At 38.9% G+C, this 20,234-nt stretch overlaps 2 long non-coding RNA genes across 2 annotated transcripts in view; both read right to left on the bottom strand.

The window, feature by feature from the left end:
• Positions 1-2,938, bottom strand: part of LOC139362055 (uncharacterized) — a 350,698-nt gene extending 347,760 nt beyond the window's left edge. Inside the window, exon 1 of the long non-coding RNA XR_011620342.1 lies at positions 1,760-2,938. This is a non-coding gene — a long non-coding RNA (uncharacterized lncRNA). The remainder of the gene's footprint in view (positions 1-1,759) is intronic.
• A 6,109-nt stretch (positions 2,939-9,047) lies between these two features.
• On the bottom strand, positions 9,048-19,924 carry LOC139361794 (uncharacterized). Its single transcript, XR_011619434.1, has 3 exons — positions 19,819-19,924; positions 18,558-18,627; positions 9,048-9,472 (listed from the first exon to the last, which is right to left on the bottom strand). It is a non-coding gene; the product is annotated as an uncharacterized lncRNA (long non-coding RNA).
• Positions 19,925-20,234: the final 310 nt, after the last annotated feature.

Here is a 20,234-nt window from a genome sequence, read left to right as displayed (position 1 = left end):
TGCTGGCATAGTACAGTCACGATGCTAATGTCTCAGTACGAAAAAGCTGAATTGCAGCAATATCTGAAATCACAGAAAGTCCTGTGAGCTTTGGAGGAAAAAAATGTGAAGAAATAAAACGTAAAAAGCCAAAGGTAGGTTGGGATTCTATTTTTCATGCAGACATGCTTAGTAGAAGAAGCCTGTATTGCAAGAGCTCACAAATTAGATGGGAGAGGAATGGGTCAGTGAGTTCTGAGATGAGGAAGTTTTTAGAACCTGTAACTTGTAATTGTGTTATGGGTGAGTTCCAGCTGTTCCCCTAAGCATATTTTAAAATATAACTTCACCATAGTATTTATTCACTTGCAATGCTTCAACTAGTAAACAGTCAGGGAGTCTATTCTCTTTTCATTTAGCAAGAGGGCTTTATAGCTACACAAAATATCTCCCAGCAACGAAAAATGAAACCCACAAATGTAACATTAGCAACCAGCTGTCAGAAAAAAATCAGAAGTAGGATTGCCAGTCTGGTCATTTCATGCCAAGTGTTCATGAGAGGGAGTGTATGTGTGTTTGTGTGTGCTCGTGCACATTGTGTGTAAATGGAGTGTGTTCAGTAGCATGAGAGATGTGAGCGGGTGCATGTCCTAATGATGGCAGAATGCCCGAACATGAAGATGGAGTGGAACCGTCAGTGGTAGAGCAACACAGCATAGACTCTCTATGGCTAATTGTGCAAGCCTCTCTCATGAGCAGGAAGAGTGAGAAAGGAGGATTAAAAAGACAAGATATTTTTATGTTGGAATTACTTCTTGTATTATAGGTATGTTTAACATACGTGAGGGCTCTGGGTGTCAGCTTGTAAGTGAAATGCACACACTATGTATGTATTTTCATTCTTAACCTTCATGAATTCATTTTACAACCTCCCCAAAATATAGAGACCTACAATCCCTTCAAAGTAAACACCCAGCGCTAGCAGTTTTGTCCTGCAAGCACGAAACACATTGACCATTATGAACCAGCACAGCTATTAACCCGTGAATTCTCATATTCATTCTCTCTCTCTCTCTCGCTTTCTCGCTCGCTGGCTCGCTCTCGCTCTTCCTCTCTCTTCCCTCTCTCCCCTCTCTCCCTCCCTCCCTCTTCTCCTGCCCCCCCGTGTCCCCCTCCCCCCACCCCACTCACCGTTCCCTTCCCTCCCGCATCCCTCCTCCATCTCGGGCAGAAGAATCTGTTGGGGCTATTTTGCAGAGAGATACAAGTACCAGGTGCCAAGCGGATACCTAGCCTCCTCCTAAACTTAATGCCAATTCTCTCCTGAAAGAGGAGGAATGCAGTGATATCAGCACCGGGGACACGGGGACAGCGAACACCACCGCGGCGCTTGGAGTTTACAGAGGAGCAACCCCAGCTCTGTCGCCACCACCTCGCGCAAAAGCCCCTACCCCACCAAGACACACACACACACACACCACGCCGCTCTATCCCGACCCCGTTCACGCGCGCACACGCGCACACACACACACACTCACACACAAGCCCTGGCTTTGGATTTCCTCATCAACACCGATGTTGCAGCAAGTCTGTCCGCACACTCCCGCACGCCTCGGGACCCAGCCGGGGCGCAGAGCTGTCAGGGCAGGGAGCGCACCGCAGGACTTGTAAATAAGCCCTGTTCCATCCAGAACCGGAGCGCTTCTTACTCCACCAACCACCCCGGAGCCCGGCGGCAGGGAGGAGGGGGCGCAAGGGGGTCAGGGAATCCTCCCCCTACCTTGCAATGAGAAGAGGGACAGGAAAAAGCCCAGCACCCAGACGCTGTGCAGCCAGTAGGTCCTCATGTCTCCGCTGCGCTCGACGCTCCTCGCGCGCTCCTGCTCTCGCCTCTTCCGCTCGCGCTCTCTCTAGTAAAACGCGCCGCTCCTTTCCCTCGGTTTCCCTCTGGGTTCTCCTGGCTCCGGCAACCCGGACAGACAAGCCTCTTGCCGTACGACGGCCGGATCCCAGAACAGCCTTGCTCTCCTCTTCGGGAGCGCGAGCCAGGGGCCGGGATGGACGCTCGTAGCCCGTGCCTGGTGTAAACACACCGAGCCCCCTCGTCCCTAGAGCTCTCCCGCTTTCCTGCTTGCTATCCTCCTCTCCCTCACTCCCCTGCAGCTTCAACTAAATGCGATGTACTTAAACAAGCAGCGCCTTATAGGACCGCGAACCGTGCCGAAAGGGCCCCGCTACTGCCATCTAGTGCGCACAGAACGGCATCGCCGCGGCCCTTCTTTGCTTGTGTGTCTGCGCCAAGTCTATCCAACGCCGCCAAAATCCCCTCTGCTCTCAGCAAACACAGGTGAAGCTCTTGCCTTCTTAAATCCTTGACTTGACCTTGCTGTCCCGTAGGTCCTGACTTTCTCCTTTTCACGAGGAAACTCTTGGAATATGCCAGCCGCACATCTTCATCACCTCATTGCTCCTCCTCTCCCTCTCAGAAATCCCCGTGCTTTCCTAACAACTCTGTGGAATTTTTTCTCCAAATGTCACCATGACCTCCACCAGAAAGTCCAATGGCCTCTTGAAGCCTCATCCTGCTTGATTTCGATGCTGCACTTCACAGCGTGTGCCATTCCTTTTTATTTGATTTCAAAGTCACTGGGTCAAAACAATTCTGGTACTTCTGACCTTCTCTCCAAGAGCCCTCTGGGTTCCTCTGCACTTCCTGGTTTACATCTTCTGTTATATTTTCTTTAAGTGACTTGGAAATAAAAGGTCTGTTACAGCTACTCCAGGATGGAAACCTCCACCACTAACCTCGTACTTAGCCCTCGGCTCAGACTTCCCAGCTGGGTACCAAGCATCTCAAACTGGATGACTCAGGGCTAGGACTGAGTTGGGTGAGTAGGCAGACGGGGCCGCTCTAAAGAGCACTGACTAGAAGTTAGGAAAGCTGGATTTCAGTTCTGTCACTGTGGCCTCCACTCGTTGGGGACCTTAACTAAGTCATTCAATCTCTGAATTTCATTTTATTCATCCATGTATTTACATGATAAAGAATATTGGTCGCTTCCAACTGTTTGTAATATCTGTGCTAGATTTCTCCACCTTGGCACTACTGACATATTGTACCAGATAATTCTTTACTGTGTGGGGCTATCCTGTGCTCTATAGCAGCATCCCCAGGTTCTATCCACCAGATGACCGTAGCACAACCCTCAGTCTCCTAGTTATGACAACCAAAAACATCTCCAGGCATTGCTAAATGCCCCCTGGAGGAAAAAAATTGACCCAGCTGAGAACTTCTTATCTATACCCATGTTATTTCCTTCAGGAATTATTCCCCTTTTCCAACTTCCCTGTTTCACGGGCTTCGAGAACATTTAGAAGCATATTTATTTCTCACTTCTCCAGTGTCAGTTGGTCATCAGTCTCACCATGACAATGTATAAATGTGTCTAAGATGTCTGTATGTTTTTTTTTCACTTTCACTGCCACCTTTTTCATAATATAGTAAACACATACTGTGTATTATGCTTTCTGAAATACTTTTAATTATCTCATAATGCTGTGATATGTTCAAGGGCTAAGTTAGCTCTTCTAGCACTGGTGGGAAATGCAGACAAGGACAGGTTAAGTGACTTTTCTTATGACATACAATAGGCCAGTGAAAACAACATCAGCAGAGCTGAGGGAGGTCTCCTGAGTCTAGCACCATTCCTGACCCATCTCTCTAGTCTTTATTGCCACATCCCTAGATTTCTACGGTAGCATCCTACCTGATCCATTTCCTCCATTCACTGCTGTAATCTAGGTTATACATTACCACCAGGTTCATCTTGTTAACAGTGTCTTCAATACGCTCACCTGCTTATGAGTTACAGCTGCTCTGCATGGGCATCTAGATCCATATTGAATCACCTGAGGACTTTTGCTGACACATCATCTCACCCCAGACCAATTAGGTCACAATTTTTGGGTTGCAGCCCTGGCATCGGTAGTATTTTAAAGATCTCAGGCCATCCTAATCTGCAACCAGGGCTGAAAAACACTAACCTACCAGACTGAATTCAGATTCTTCATTTTTAAAATATAAGGTCCTCTGAAATTTCTTATCTTACCTTTAACAATTCATTTTTGTTTTCAATCCCCAATGGAGATACTTTCTTCTAGATTGCCCAGTCTTCTTTTTTCCCCATGCACTTCCTTTATCTGCTGCTTGTTTGTCTTGCCAAATCTGTTCCATTCTCAGGAGGCAATTTGCAAGTGGCCAGAGCATGGACTTTGCAGCTAGAACTAGGTGGATTCAAGTCCTACTATGCCTTTAACAAAGGGAGAGGCCTTGTGTGAGTCTCAAAGGACTTTTGTGAGTATAACTCATGAGCTACTTAATAAATAATATCTAGTGGTATTGTTTTTCAAGGATCAACCTAGATTTCTTCAATGTTAATATTAAGAACTCAGATGCAATAGAATCAGTGTACATGTTAAAATTCCAGATTACTTACTCATACACACAACTTAGTCTATTAATATATTTGTATGTTGGAGTCAGGAATCTGCATTTTACTAGTATATCTAGGTGATTCTTGTGCCCTTTAATGATTGAAAATCATTATATAAGAACCACAAAGTGTTCAGAGTTGTGAGAAATTGTTTGCTCATCTAGCCCAGTTTCTCAGCCTCAGCACCCTTGACATTTTGGGAGAGAGAACTCTGTTGTATGGGGCTGTCCTTTTTATTGCAAGATGTTTAGCAGTATCCTTGACCTCTACCCACTACATGACATTAGCAGACCCCTCTCCTCAAAGTATGACAAACAGAAATATCTCCAGAAATCCTATATGTGGCCTGGGAAACTGATTTCCCCCACCCCAGCCACACCATGGAGTACCACTTGTCTCGTCCAAACCCCATTATAAGATAAGAAAACTGAGTTTCAAGGAAATCGCATGACTTGCTAAATCATGTAGTTTATATTTGGATTTGCCAGAGTCACAAAATGTGTTGCATCAGACTTTGTGATCTCCCTACATTATACTTAGAATGACTTCTAACAATTCTTTAAAATTCTTTCAAAATTGTTCTTGATGCCTAAATTGGACATTTTCCTGCAACATATACTTACTAGCTATAATATCTTTCCATTTGTCTCTGTATTACTTTAAATAATCAATCTCTAATTAATTTCTGTGTCTGTGTCATGATTTTCCAAATTGATTTGTAAACACCCTTGCCAATTATCATGTATTCCTCACAGAGCCTAGCAGAGTGCTAGATGGGGAGACATTTCTTGAGTATAGCTAGCAGTTGAATAATTACTTGTTTGTGTGTGGTCAGAGGGAGCATATGCATTCATATATCAATTGTCCAAATATCAAAGGTTTCTTAGATATAATATATGCTTAGAGACCCTTTTCATAAATATTCATTTTTTTCAGCGAATGAATGTATCCCATGCTATTCCTGCCCACACCCTTCACTTTAGTTCAGGTACACTGTTTACAACATAGGGAAGTGGTTCTCAAATTGGTTGGGTAAAGAACTTGTAGAAATTGCGTAAATAGCAGACATTGAAGCCCTAGCCCCAGAGGCTTTAATTTGCATGTGGATGGGACTACAGGTCAGTCTGATACCTTGCCAGAGTTCAGGAAATCTAAACTTGAAGATGTGTGTGTGTGTGTGTGTGTTTAGTGTGTTTTGTTGGAAATTTCTGAATGCAAAACTTTGCCCACATTATTTGAGGTTCAATTTATTATGTATTCGTGTGGATGACGTCCTTCTTAATATCATGGTGGAAGACACGCCTGTATATATAGACAGGACATATTTGTATAAACGGGTAGAAGTTATGTAACTCTCCATCACTATTGTTCTAAAAAGCTAATTTGGTCACAAATTCACATAGTTACATACTTACATAGAGTAAGTGAAATAAATCATAGAAATCCTTTCTAGCTTTTTACCTGAGGGCATTTAATTCCCCTCCCTACAGCTGCCTTCCACTCCAACAAAATCTCAAAGTTTATAAAGCCTGTCAACTTCCATTGCTAATTCTCAGTGATGGGATTGTAATTTGCTCTGGGAAGCTTCCCTGTATTACTGTTAAGTCATTTGCATTCCATAGAATGATTTGTGTTCTGACGAGTCCAGGAATTCCTAGAAGTCTCTCTCCTACCCTGCCCCCTCTTTCATTTGGATTCTCCTTTTCTGAGTAGCAGAAGCCAAAAGAAAGAGAGAAAAAATCTTGCGTTGCAAGTACAATTAGATCTATGTCTGTAGAAGTGCCTTTTGTCCAGAGACCCCTTAGGATGCTATACTGAGACACTGAGCTGAAAAAGGAAAGATGATTTTTTTAACAGATGGATTGCCTATTTTTGCCTTTCCTACATTAGAGCTGTTTTTTCCCCTTCTCTAAACTGGAGAACTATCATCCTGTAGTGGTATACAACTGTCATTCATTCCTGCCTATATTATACTGTGACTACTTGACTTTAGGCAAGAGAAGGTGATATGCACAATATCTCCCATAATAGACTTTGCAATCTGGCCTGTGGGTTTCTTTTGACTATCCCAATGCCTGCCAGAGCAGTTTTCACAGATCTAGGAAATGGCTACATAATTTATGCGGAATCAGAAAATGAAAAACAAGAATGCAGATTTTTGCAGGTTTCTGAAATAAAACAAGTCCAACTCCAGATTGAAAGGCCTAGAGTAATTGTGCTCATCTAATAATAATAATATTTTGTGGTTATACAGCTACTTCACATGCAAAGTCTCATTAATATAGCAATGGAGACAATTTCAGAAGGTAGAAATTTATCTTGTTGCCTTTGAATTATTTTACCCTGGAAATTTCTAGCTATAAAAGGAAACACTGTAATTTGATGTGTCAAGAAACCAACCAGTAGAGCTTCAAGTGAAAGAACTTCAGTGCTTGAAGGGACTTTAGATGAGGCACTGTGGTGTAGAAGAAAAATCTAGCTGTAACATCAGACAGATATGGGGTTTTCCACTCACCAACTGTGTGGCCCTGGGTAAATAACTTTTCTGAGCTCTAGTGCTTTCCCTAGGGTTAAAAGAATCTACTGACATAAGATATACGAAGTTCCTAACGTACATTAAGCACTCAGCAAAGGTTTGTCTGTAATTATCTCAAACACCGTCACCCATCCTCTGCCTTTCCCTAATCTCATTCCTGTACCTGAGTTTTGCAAGAAGGACTAAGGCCTCTGAAACTCAAACAATGTATCCGAAGTCATATAGCTCAACAAAAAATATAGAACTCAGCCTTTCTGATTCCTAACATAGCGCTGTACCTTAGTACACAACTAAAGGTAAGATTTCCCACCAACTCTATTCCATACAATAACACTTTCTCTGCCTTAGATGTTATAATTTTTTAACTATTTACCTAAACCTAAAGAAAAACTTTAGAATTTAAAATGTATAAGGATTGGTTAATTTTAATATAGCCTGCGGTCATCTGAGTCGCATTAAATTCTGGTCAAAGAAGGACTTCTACTGAGATGGAAGGTTCACAGGTGTCCGAAATCAGGAGCTATAATATTCCCTGTTGAAGCAAAACAAATTTTTACCCTTAAAATATTCCCATTTGCAACTGAAAAGAAAATAAAATATTCTGTCTAAAGAAATTACTTTTGCCATTAGGATGCAAATGGCCAAGCAAATTTGTTGCCCAGTAAATCTTTTGGGGCATTATATAGACGTAGTCTTAGAATTTGTAAAGCCTAAGCTATAAAAGCAAATAACAAAAAAGAAGAAGCTATAAATTCCAAATCTAGCTTTATGTACACCTTTGTACATAAAGCTCAGGAGGGCAAAACACACTATTAAGAACAAGGAAATATAGGACCAAAATAGAGTTAGACATGCTGCTGGTTTCTCCCCTCTTGTTCTTTCTGTTTATCATGTACTTTTAGCAAAAAGGGGAGTACTACAGCAGGACCTGACATCCTGCATTGAGCAATATGGATTGGAAGCTCCATTTCTTCTCCCTCCGTCCTGTGTTGATTCCAGCCCAAGATATTTAAGAACAAACCAAACTTACAAGACAAGTGTTTGGCTGTTGACCACGTCCCAAAGACTACAAAGGGGAATTTGAATTCAGAATAGATGGAAAAATTGATCATGCAGAAGCTTGGGATCATGGTGCCTGAGTACCCTGCACTGCAGACAAAAAAGCAACAGTAACAAGTTTCAAAAGATTTTTCCTTACACCATAAAGAGGTTTCATACTTTTTCAACTTTATCTCACACTATACTTTCACAAGTACCTCATCCCCTAGTAGCCAAACTATTCCTCAATGAATTGATTAATCCCTCAATCAATCTTGAGCTTGTTAAAAATTTTGCTCAAGCCACTCACCTGTCGTCTCACCATTTGTTTTCTTCACTCTATGTCCATGTATCAGAATCCTTCCTACCTTACAGTCCAGGAGCACCTTAAATACATTCATGAAGCAAGAATTTGTTTATTGTATTCACTACCATGTCCTTGGACATAAGCATAGTTCCTGGTACTTAACAGGTATTTCTAAACATATCTGTTGAATAAAGAAAAGTCTTTCATTTGCCCTTGTAGACAGGAACCACCTGTTATACTTTGTACAACTCATGTGATGAGTCCTTGACTATAGTTGCATGTATGGGTAATACCTTTCCTATTCAATTTCAGGTTCACTGACAGCAATGACCAGGCCATTGAACATAGCCACTGCATCCTTATGTATTGTTTTAAGCATGCAGTCACAATGAAATGAATAAACTACTACATGAAGAATGAACTCAACCTGAGGTTTTGAGAGGACCATCTAAACTATCTGAACCAGAAATAAGTGCTACGTGGAACTGAACAAATTCAAGAGCAAATAAATAGTAGAATTCCTATATCTAGCCACCTGAGAATAAGTCAATATTTAAAAGTCTATTAAAGAGGACCGTTATTTTTCTAAAAAACATATATATAACACCAACACTTTATTTTAACTTAAAGCTTACAAATGTACATGTATGTACTACATTTGGATGTAAGCCCAAGGTCTTTTCTTTGAATAGGCCCATTATTTAAAGAAACAGTCAAAAAAATATTTAAGATAGCTGTGAAAAATCTAAGTATGGTATTTCTTTCAGATTTTACTGAATCTTTTACAGTTGTCTCACCCCCCACCAAATTTAACAGCATATTTTACAGCTCACCATTAACAACTATTTTCAAAGCCTTCAACATAGTTTTTATTAAAATATTTTTCTTTTGTTCTCATTATTTGTTTGTTTTGAATAGTAATTAGTTAAAATAAATAATTACAAGAGAACGTAAAGCTGACATAAGTATGTTTGGAAAAATACTAGACACCTAATAAATATATAATTTAGCTGGTGGGAGAAGAACATGGAATGCTGAGGAGGTCTACTGATCAGTGGGTCTCAGTCAGACTAGATGGAACAGAGTGATGGTTAATTGGTCAACTGATTAAGACATCTCCTGTAAAAAAAAATACATCATGAGATAATTGCCATTGTAGATCTTTAATCTCAAAATGCTTAAAGAACATTGATATCTCAGAATAAATAATGTTTATAACAATATAAAAGGAATCCACGTACAGGCCTCAGATGTATTTCCAAAAATATATTTTGTTCATACATGTATTCTCAAACATGTATTTTGTTAATAATGAGGTACCTGTATTCACCCATTTAAAAAATATCCCTAAGCTTACTATTATCATGTAAATACTTCCTGTTATTTCTATCACATACGTATTTATTATAGTTTTATTATTTTAGGAATGAAAGAGGTCTACGGATAATTCAAGACAAAAGCAGTCATTGATCATGTGTCATAGACAGAGAAGGGAGAGAGAAAAAATTATGATACATGCATGAGAAATAGAGATAGGTGACATAGGGGTTTATGATTTAGTGAAAGGAACAAAATACAGTAAATAAATAAGAATAATATAAGAAGAAGAGAGAAATATCATTATACTTGTTTAGACTAAACAATACATGTACAAAGAAAATGCCAGCACATTCCAGTATTCCTTAGCCAGGTGTTCTGGTCGGGCCACCATAGCTCTGCATATAACACATCCACCACCCCAGGCATTGTCTGTAATAAGGATTCCCATTGTTTTTTTGGCAAGGAATCTCCCGTACACATTACTGTTAGACAGCCAAGATTTCTCTGGGCACTTTTTTTTTTAAATTATACTTTAAATTCTGGAATACATGTGCAGAACGTGCAGGTTTGTTACATAGGTATACACGTGCCATGGTGATTTGCTGCGCCTGTCAAGCCATCATCTACATTAGTTTGTATTTCTCCTAATATTATCCCTCCTGTAGCCCCCGACCCCACAAGGCCCCGGTGTGTGATGTTCCCCTCCCTGTGTCCATGTGTTCTCGTTGTTCACCTCCCACTTACGAGTGAGAACTTGCAGTGTTTTGTTTTCTGTTCCTGCGTTAGTTTGCTGAGAATGGTGGTTTCCAGCTTCATCCATGTCCCTGAAAAGGAGATGAACTCATCCTTTTTTATGGCTGCATAGTATTCCATAGTATGTATGTGCCACATTTTCTTTATCCAGTCTATCATTGATGGGCATTTGGGTTAGTTCCAAGTCTTTGCTATTGTGAATAGTGCTGCAATAAACATATGTGTACATGTGTCTTTATAGTAGAATGATTTATAATCCTTTGGGTATATACTGAGTAATAGGATTGCAGGGTCAAATGGTATTTCTGGTTCTAGATCCTTGAGGAATCACCAAACTGTCTTCCACAGTGGTTGAACTAATTTACATAATTTACCCTCCCACCAACAGTGTAAAAGCATTCCTATTTGTCAACATCTTCTCCAGCATCTGTTGTTTCCTGACCTTTTAATGATTGCCACTCTAACTGGCCTGAGATGGTATCTCATTGTCATTTCGATTTGCGTTTCTCTAACGAGCAGTGATTATGAACTTTTTTTCATATGTTTGTTGATCGCATAATGTCTTCTTTTGAGAAGTGTCTGTTCATATCCTTCACCCACTTTTTTAATGGGGTTATTTCATTTTTTTTCTTGTAAATTTGTATAAGTTGCTTGTTGATTCGGGATATTAGCCCTTTGTCAGATGAATAGACTGAAAAATTTTCTCCCATTCTGTAGGTTGCCTGTTCACTCTGACAATAGTTTCTTTTGCTGTGCAGAAGCTCTTTAGTTTAATTAGATCCCCTTTGTCAATTTTGGCTTTTATTTCCATTGCTTTTGGTGTTTTAGTCATGAAGGCATTGCCCATGCTTATGTCCTGAATGGTATTGCCTATGTTTTCTTGTAAGGTTTTTATGGTTTTGGGTTTTTTTTTTTTTTTTTTTTTTTGAGGCGGAGTTTCGCTCTGTCTCCCAGGCTGGAGTGCAGTGGCCGGATCTCAGCTCACTGCAAGCTCTGCCTCCCGGGTTTACGCCATTCTCCTGCCTCAGCCTCCCTAGTAGCTGGGACTACAGGCGCCCGCCACCTCGCCCGGCTAGTTTTTTTTGTATTTTTTAGTAGAGACGGGGTTTCACCATGTTAGCCAGGATGGTCTCGATCTCCTGACCTCATGATCCGCCCGTCTCGGCCTCCCAAAGGGTTTTGGGTCTTACATTTAAGTTTTTAATCCATCTTGAGTTAATTTTTATATAAGGTGTAAGGAAAGGGTACAGTTTCAGTTTTCTGCATATGGCTGGCCAGTTTTCCCAACACCATTTATTAAATAGGGAATCCTTTTCCCATTGCTTGTTTTTGTCAGGTTTGTCAAAGATTGGATGGTTCTAGATGTGTGGTGTTATTTCTGAGGCCTCTGTTCTGTTCCATTGGTCTATATCTTTGTTTTGGTACCAGTATCATGCTGTTTTGGTTACTGTAGCCTTGTAGTATAGTTTGAAGTCAGGTAGCATGATCCCTCCAGCTTTTTTCTTTTTGCTTAGGATTGTCTTGGCTATACAGGCTCTTATTTTGGTTCCATATGAAATTTAAAGTAGTTATTTTTTTTTTTTCTAATTCTGTGAAGAAAGTCAATGGTAGCTTGATGGGGATAGCATTGAATCTATAAATTACTTTGGGCAGTATGGCCATTTTCACAATATTGATTCTTCCTATCCATGAGCATGGAATGATTTTCCATTTGTTTGTATCTTCTCTTATTTGTTTGAACAGTGGTTTGTAGTTCTCCTTGAAGAGGTCCTTCACATCTTTTGTACGTTGTACTCCTTGTTATGTTATTCTCTTTGTAGCAATTGTAAATGAGAGTTCACTCATGATTTGGCTTTCTGTCTATTATTGCTGTATAGGAATGCTTGTGATTTTTGCACATTGATTTTGTATTCTGATACTTTGCTGAAGTTGCTTATCAGCTTAAGGAGATCTGGGTATGTGACAATGGGGTTTTCTAAATTTACAATCATGTCATCTGCAAACAGAGACAATTTGACTTCCTCTCTTCCTATTTAAATACCCTTTATTTCTTTCTCTTGCCTGATTGCCCTGGCCAAAACTTCCAATACTATGTTGAATAGGAGTGGTGAGAGAGGGCATCCTTGCCTTGTGCCAGTTTTCAAAGGGAATGCTTCCAGCTTTTGCCTATTCAGTATGATATTGGTTGTGGGTTTGTCATAAATACCTATTATTGTTTTAAAATACATTCCACCAATACCTAGTTTATTGAGAGATTTTAGCATGAATTTTGAATGTTATTGAAGGTTTTTTCAGCATCTACTGAGATAAATGTAGTTTTTGTCATTGGTTCTGTTTATGTGATGGATTACATTTATTGATTTGCATATGTTGAACGAGCCTTGCACCTCAGGGATGAAGCCGACTTGATCATGGCGGATACGCTTTTTGATGTGCAGCTGCATTTGGTTTGCGAGTATTTTATTGATTTGCACATCAATGCTCATCGGGAATATTGGCCTGAAATTTTCTTTTTGTTGTTGTGTCTCTGCCAGGTTTTGGTATTAGGATGACTCTGCCCTCATAAAATAAGTTAGGGAGGAGTCCCTCATTTTCTATCGTTTGGAATAGTTTCAGAAGGAGTGGTACCAGCTCCTCTTTGTACCTCTGGTAGAATTCAGCTGAGAATCCGTCTGATCGTGGGCTTTCTTGGTTGGTAGGCTATTAATTACGGCCAGCATTTCAAAACTTGTTATTGGTCGATTCAGGGATTTGACTTCTTCCAAGTTTAGCCTTGGGAGGGTGTATGTGTCAGGAATTTATCCATTTCTTGTAAATTTTTAGTTGATTTGCGTAGAGGTGTTTATAGTATTCTCTGATGGTAGTTTGTATTTCTGTGGGATCAGTGGTGATATCCCCTTTATCATTTTTTTGTTGTATCTATTTGATTATTCTCTCTTTTCTTCTTTATTAGTCTGGCTAGCAATCTGTTTTGTTAATCTTTTCAAAAAGCCAGTTCATGGACCTACTGATTTTTTTGGAGGGTTTTTCATGTCTCTATCTCCTTTAGTTCTGCTCTGATCTTAGTTATTTATTGTCTTCTGCTAGCTTTTGAATTTGTTTGCTCTTGCTTCTCTAGTTCTTTTAGTTGTGATGTTAGGGTATTGATTTTAGATCATACCCACTTTCTCTTGTGGGCATTTTGTGCTATAAATTTCCCTCTAAACACTGTGTTAGCTGTGTTCTCTGGGCAGTTTCAGAGTAGAACAGGCACAGGCACTGGTGTCTGTAATTATGCTGAATGTATCAAGTGCACCATTGTTATCCGTGACTTGCCTGTGAGATGACTATGTCACACATTCATGGGTCTTTCCATGTACCTAACTAAAGCTTTTCATGCCAGGTGTATATGTATGCATCTCTGTGTTTCGGGTTATAGTGAAGTATGATAATTGCATTTTTCTTTGAGAAATCATCATTTATCAATCTAGAACTACTTTCAAGGTCAAGAACTACTGAATGTCCAGATAAGACATTTTTCATGGATGGGCACCATAGTCTATCAAGAGCCTGATGAATGTTTATACCTGGCCAGGCTCAGATAGACTGTGCAAATTGGATTCAGATTCCTTATTCACCTGTTACTTGGTGACCAGCAGATCCCATCCAATTCTGTTTTCTGATCTTTGCGTAAAGATCTCTTCCAATTTTTGGTTTAGAACCACCATGGTCTTCCTGATCCATTTCACCAGATTCTTTCAATCTCTTCTGCTCCACCCTCATGCTTTTCACCCTTCTCTTGTGAAATAGCTCCCTATGGCTCTTGCTCACTCTCTTTGCTGATTCCTGTGTATATAGGAGTGTGGTCTCTAATATTTTGAAGGCAATTTCACTTTAAATACATATGTGATACAGAATGATTCAATTCTTCATTTGCTTGCTTTTGATAGGGTAGGATAAATTATTCTTTATCTGTTTTAAATGTTTTTCCCCCATACATGTACATATTTCTTTCTAGTTTACTTTTTTTCATTCCATTAAAGAATACCAAAAACATGACATATTAGAACATACTGACATATAACAGCTTACAGGGAAAGAAGATGCCAGATGACAGAGTTGTTATCCTGCCCCAGACTTTTTTCTTGTCACTGTAGATCAATCATTCAAAGCCAAGCTTACATCCATAAATTATTTTTCAAACTTCTAACTACACTTATAATGAGTCTTTCTTCCTGAGAATTCATATTATCTACATCATTCATTGTCTGATAATCATTTATTGCCTCACAGTATCCTTTTTGTTATAATAATATATTATTTTCATTAAAAATTTTTTTATTACTTGAGTGGGACATCTCAAGTTATACATCTAATATCATTGTAGCTATAACTGACAGAAACACAAACTAGTTATACTTTGCCCCCCATGTCCTTTTTCTGTTATTTTTCATGTGGATAAAACACTTTTATCCCCATCTGGACTAAAATCTCCATGATGAACAAAAATTAAGCCCTATATATAACACTGCTATAGTGATTTGGCATAATGTTATTACTGAACAAGTTTTTACTTCAATAAAATACTTATGAAGTAAAGAAATCATGGAAGGGAGACCTGGGTACTTGAAAAGACAAACAATACAGATAGGAATCATAAAGTTTAGTACCCTGGTCTACAAAATGGAGCTAACTATACACCCAAATGCCAACTTCACAGAGTGGGGTAAGAGTCAAGTGAGTTATTTAACTATTAATATTCTAATGACTTCAGAACTTCTTTTTATTATCACTCGCTTTCACAGCTCAAAGAGTTTCTCTACCAATCAAGTTATAACTACATGTACATATATATAAATTAATATCTAATTGTTTTTCTTACTTTTATTAATCAGATAAATATATGTTATGCTTTATAATCAAGAAATACAATATTACCCTCATTAGATTGTTTTAAAATGTTGTAAACAATAACAATTACTAAAGTCAGGAACTCCCAGTGGGTCTAGGACCTCAAATTGGGAATATGTGTTTTATTAACATTTAAAGTTATTATTATTTCATTGTTTCTTATTTTTAACAATATTAATAGTGATAAGCCAAATTACTGGTTCAAGAAGTCAATTTTAGTCACTCTATCGGTTCTCATTGGTTTTGAATTTTTTTTCTAGGATGATCAATTTTATAAAGTGCTAAATAAATGACTAAGAGGCAAGAAAATACCAGAAAGTCTAGTCCTATTTCATTTACTTGTAATATGTTGTTGAGAGGTCTTCTCTCTTAACACTCCTCATTGCAAAATTGCAAACCAATTGTGAGGCTGTCTTCATTGGACTTCTATTGGACCAATACACAGAAAAGCATATAAGATAGTGAAAATTTAAAAACATTTTTCTAAACATTGCAGGTTACCTTCAATTTTAAACTAGACCCATTTTTGTATTTCTTAGAAAATCATCAACAAATGTTTGTGAACACTAAGATTTAGAGAGCTGTGACCTCCCCTTTATAAATTTTACTTCAAATTCAGAAAATCTAATGTTTTGTCTTTTTGATAAAAATCATTTCTAGGGACATACATGATCAGAGTGAATCCAAATAAAATGCCAAAAGAACTTCCGAGTTGAGGAGAAATTGAAGAGGACTACATGTCTAATTGGGGAAAAGTTTTAAATGGGAAAATGTTTACTTTGTAAGAGAACCTGTTGCTTTTTGCTGGGTTAAAGCTTCCTTTTAATAATCCATGCACACAGCATGAGCAAACGTGGCGTAAAAGTGTAAGATAATTATGATTTCATGGCTGTCCACTTCTACACTAATAACATTCAGTCAGGGCTTTCTGAAGGGATCCTGGTTAAAGAGAAGCAGTTGGTCATAATAAAGAGTAAACACGAATTAAATGGCTCCCCTACAAAGTGTAAAAACTAGTGGCATTAGTTATCCAAATTTTGTCATCTGATCTACCCCAACAGTTTCAGAAGACAGTGGAGGAACAATATTAATGTAAGGCCTAGGCAAGGAGGTATAATACACAAACACAGAGCAGACAAGTAATTGACTTGAAAGTAGCTTGTCTAAATTAGCATTTTTAAACACTTTCATATACTAGACATAAATGGTCAGTCTTGCTCTCAAGAAGATTATAGCAGCATTAGACAAGAGGAAGCAAGATGTAGACTGTTTTTAGAGTGTTCGTTAATGCCACATCTCTTTTTGCTTCATTCATTCTCTAGTGTTTATTTATATCTGTGGCAAGGATAAAGGTCAAGAAGATATTTGTATGGTTGTGTAAGAACCAGATCTTTAAACACATCTCACTCCCACTTAATCAAAAATGCCTGAGTGGAGTTGGAATTCAAGGATAGTTTTGAAGGAGAGAAGAAAGACGATTTAACTGAATCATTCCAATAGCTGAAGTAGACTACTTAGTCATCTTATCTGAAAGTATCAAGCTTAAGTTAGCATGAGTGGCTACAATTGTGGCTGTGAGTGCAGTGGAGAGTCATGCTACTATGGAAACGATATCCTTGAGCTTACATTTCACCTTGTAGAGGTCTTGGCATACAGAATGATTGCCTAAAGCCAGAAAATAAGGCAAGGAATTACAGAACATTGTCCAATAACATTTAATCGCTTCAAAGGGAAGTCACTAATTGTGAGGGCAGATTTTTGGCATATACTCTGATGTAAAAAGGAAGTCATTGTACACATAAATGCATCCAAGTAAGGATTTAGTACTCTGCTATTGCAGAAAGGAGTTTTGTAAAATATGTATTCCAGTCACTTGCCTTCTTCCCAGAAATAAACTCTGAGCAGATCAAAAAGAAAGCTAATCTATTATCAGATTTTTTTTTTGAAATTCATCTAGGACCAACTATATAAAAAATTACAGAATGTGTTTCTTCACATTGGAGGCAAGAAAATTCAACATGAACATGATTAAGCTCAAGGCTAAGTCTGAAAGAGATACAGAACCTTCACAGTAGGCACCCTGACCTCTAAATGTAAAAGCTGGATTGTAACAGAAAATGTTTCAGCTGTTCTTCACTGTGGTAGAGACAGACAGAAAGAGAGACAGAGAAAATATCAGTACAATTTTTCTTATAGTAATTTTAGGTAAAAATATTTTTAAATAATTATAAGTTGAATAAAAACAAAACTGGAAAATATTGAGTAATAATGAACAAGATTATTTCAAAGACCTGCCTCTCAAATACAACACTCAGGCCATTTTGGTATTTCTCTCTCTCTCTCTCTCTCTCTCTCTCTTTTAACCCTTTGAATATATTTAAGCAGCATTAGTTTGTGTTTCTGAGGATTTGACACACCTTTAATTCAATCTTGAAGAGCATGTGTACTCAGAAGGAAACACTGAATCCAGAAGCAGGACATTTAAATTATCCTCACCCTTACAAACCATATCTTACCTGATTCTGTTTATAGCTCCAGAAACTATCACAACCAGAAGGGATCCCAAAGATTATCATTTCTAATTGCCTCATTTTATAAATGAGGAAACTGATCACCAAAGAAGTATAGTAACTGATAGAAGTCATACAACTATTGAGTGGTTAACTTAGACACAGTGCCATTTTCAAAGCAATAGAGCGCCACCCACTTGTTGTTTTTTTAATGTTAAAGCAACTTTCAAACTATTTGTAACTAATATGAATATGTTACATCAGGCTGTTTTTCTCCCCAGCATTTCTACAAATCTCTGTTTCCCTTCCTATAAGATAGAGATTATTACATGCACTGAGTTCATTGCTACCCTGACCAGATAGAGATTTCCAACTGTTCTGCTGTTGCATCTTGATCAGCAGACATTGCTCTTCCTCATGCTTCTCCCTCCAGACAAGATGCCCAAGTCAATGTTGGAGGGGAGAATTACATGTGTTCAGGACTGTTGAATGGCAAACCTACTTATGGGACAGGTGCACTAATAGAAGGAGAAGGGCGCCCACACTGGAGGTCATCCCAAACTTAAGAGCACCTACCACTCCACTTCTTAGACCAACATGGGAAGTTTTCCATTACCTCCTACAGCAATACACCCAGTGTTGAGTTTCTGCATTCCTCCCATTAGTCCTTTTTTTCCCCCTGTAATTTGCAACTTCTTTCTCCTCCTCCCTTTACCCAAATTCTGTCTTACCTGGTTTCTTGGAAAGGAAAGCCCCAACTGGAAACCTCTAAACTCTTCTTCTTATAGCCCTTTGTTTCATCTTTGGTGTAGGATGAAAGAGAGAAAATGACATGATGTTATTAAAGTAAAAGAGGAGGGAGGAAAAATACAGGGAAAATCAGATATTTGAAATGTAAGCATGCCAGAAGATTCTATTCAACCCTATGATAGAAGGCAAGAGTGAGAAAGGATTTTCTGGAGCATTTGGGCCAATTACTTTTACAGATGAGGAAACAGGCTTAGAAATATCAAGTTATTTGTGTTTGTGCATGATCATCAAGGAAGGTAGTTCTGGATTCAAGAAAAGTATCCAGATTGCCAGAGCATTTGACACTATGTCTCACTTCATCTGATATTAAGGTATTAAGGCTCTGAGTACCTCAGTGACACTCAACTGTCAATACTTGCTTATGAAATAATGTTATACGAAATGTTAATTACATGTGTATAAGTTCTCAGAGTTCTGAAATAGTCAGAGTCATGTGAGGACTGAACCAACACAATTTCCTACAGAATATGTGGGCTACTCTTTACAATGTTTGGCCAAAGATTTGCATTTCTTTTTTTTTTTTTTCTTAGACGAAATTTCACTCTTGTTGCCCAGGCTGGAGTGCAATGGTGTGATTTCAGCTCACTGCAACCTCTGCCTCTCAGGTTCAAGCAATTCGCCTGCCTCAGCCTCCTGTAGCTGGGATTACAGGTGCCCCAACACCACGCCTGGCTAATATTTTTTTATTTTTAGTAGAGACGGGGTTTCTCCATGTTGGTCAGGCTGGTCTCGAACTCTTGACCTTAGGTGATCTGCCCACCTCAGACTCCCAAAGTGCTAGGATTACAGGCGTGAGCCAACGTGCCCAGCCTAGATGTGCATTTCTTAATCTTTCGGCATATCCATCTGTGTATCTACCTAGTTTCAGAAAACATGTCCTGTGTAATGTAATAGTACACATGAGTTTACTGAACACCAGTGTCTCCTAGGAAGCTACAATGCAAATACTAAGAATCACCTGTGAAAGTATAGGCCACAGTCTAGCAAAAGAACATGTCCAAAACGGAGAAAGGAATAGAGAGATTTCAGAGATAAGTACAGGAAGTATGCAAATTTGGTCTTACATTTACCCTTCTCAGCAATACCTATCGACCTCCCATGTTGATCTTATTCTTATTACAGTAAAATTATGCATATAACTGTGTGTTCATTATAGTTCAGTTAAGATATATTTGACCATACCACTTGGCTCATTCTCAAAAGATCATTTTGTAGTTGTCAGTTGCTCTGAGATATATTAAAGACCTGTTTATGGTGTGTCCTACACCGAACTCCAGTAGACTCCCTCACTCAGAACAGGATGTTCTTATTTTTCACAGCCACAGTTTAGAATGTACTTTTGAAAAGTCGTTTCTAACGTCTCTTGGTCACAATCTCTCCTTTGTGGATTATTGCGATAGCTTCCTAAACACTTTTATCTACTACTGCCCCCAGCAGCTATTTTCTGCACAGTAGCCAGAGTGATCCTTTTAAAACATTAATCTGATCATGTTACACCCTTGCTGAAAGCACTGTAATGACTTTCCATCACTTTAGTATAAGATCAAAGTCCTCCACCTGATCCGGTTCTCTCTTAGCTCTCTGACCTTCTTTCGTCA

Source organism: Macaca nemestrina, chromosome 2 (genome assembly GCF_043159975.1).
Source record: "Macaca nemestrina isolate mMacNem1 chromosome 2, mMacNem.hap1, whole genome shotgun sequence".
NCBI lineage: Eukaryota > Metazoa > Chordata > Mammalia > Primates > Cercopithecidae > Macaca > Macaca nemestrina.
The sequence above is the reverse complement of the archived record's forward strand: the minus strand, read 5'-3'. Positions and strand labels throughout refer to the sequence as shown.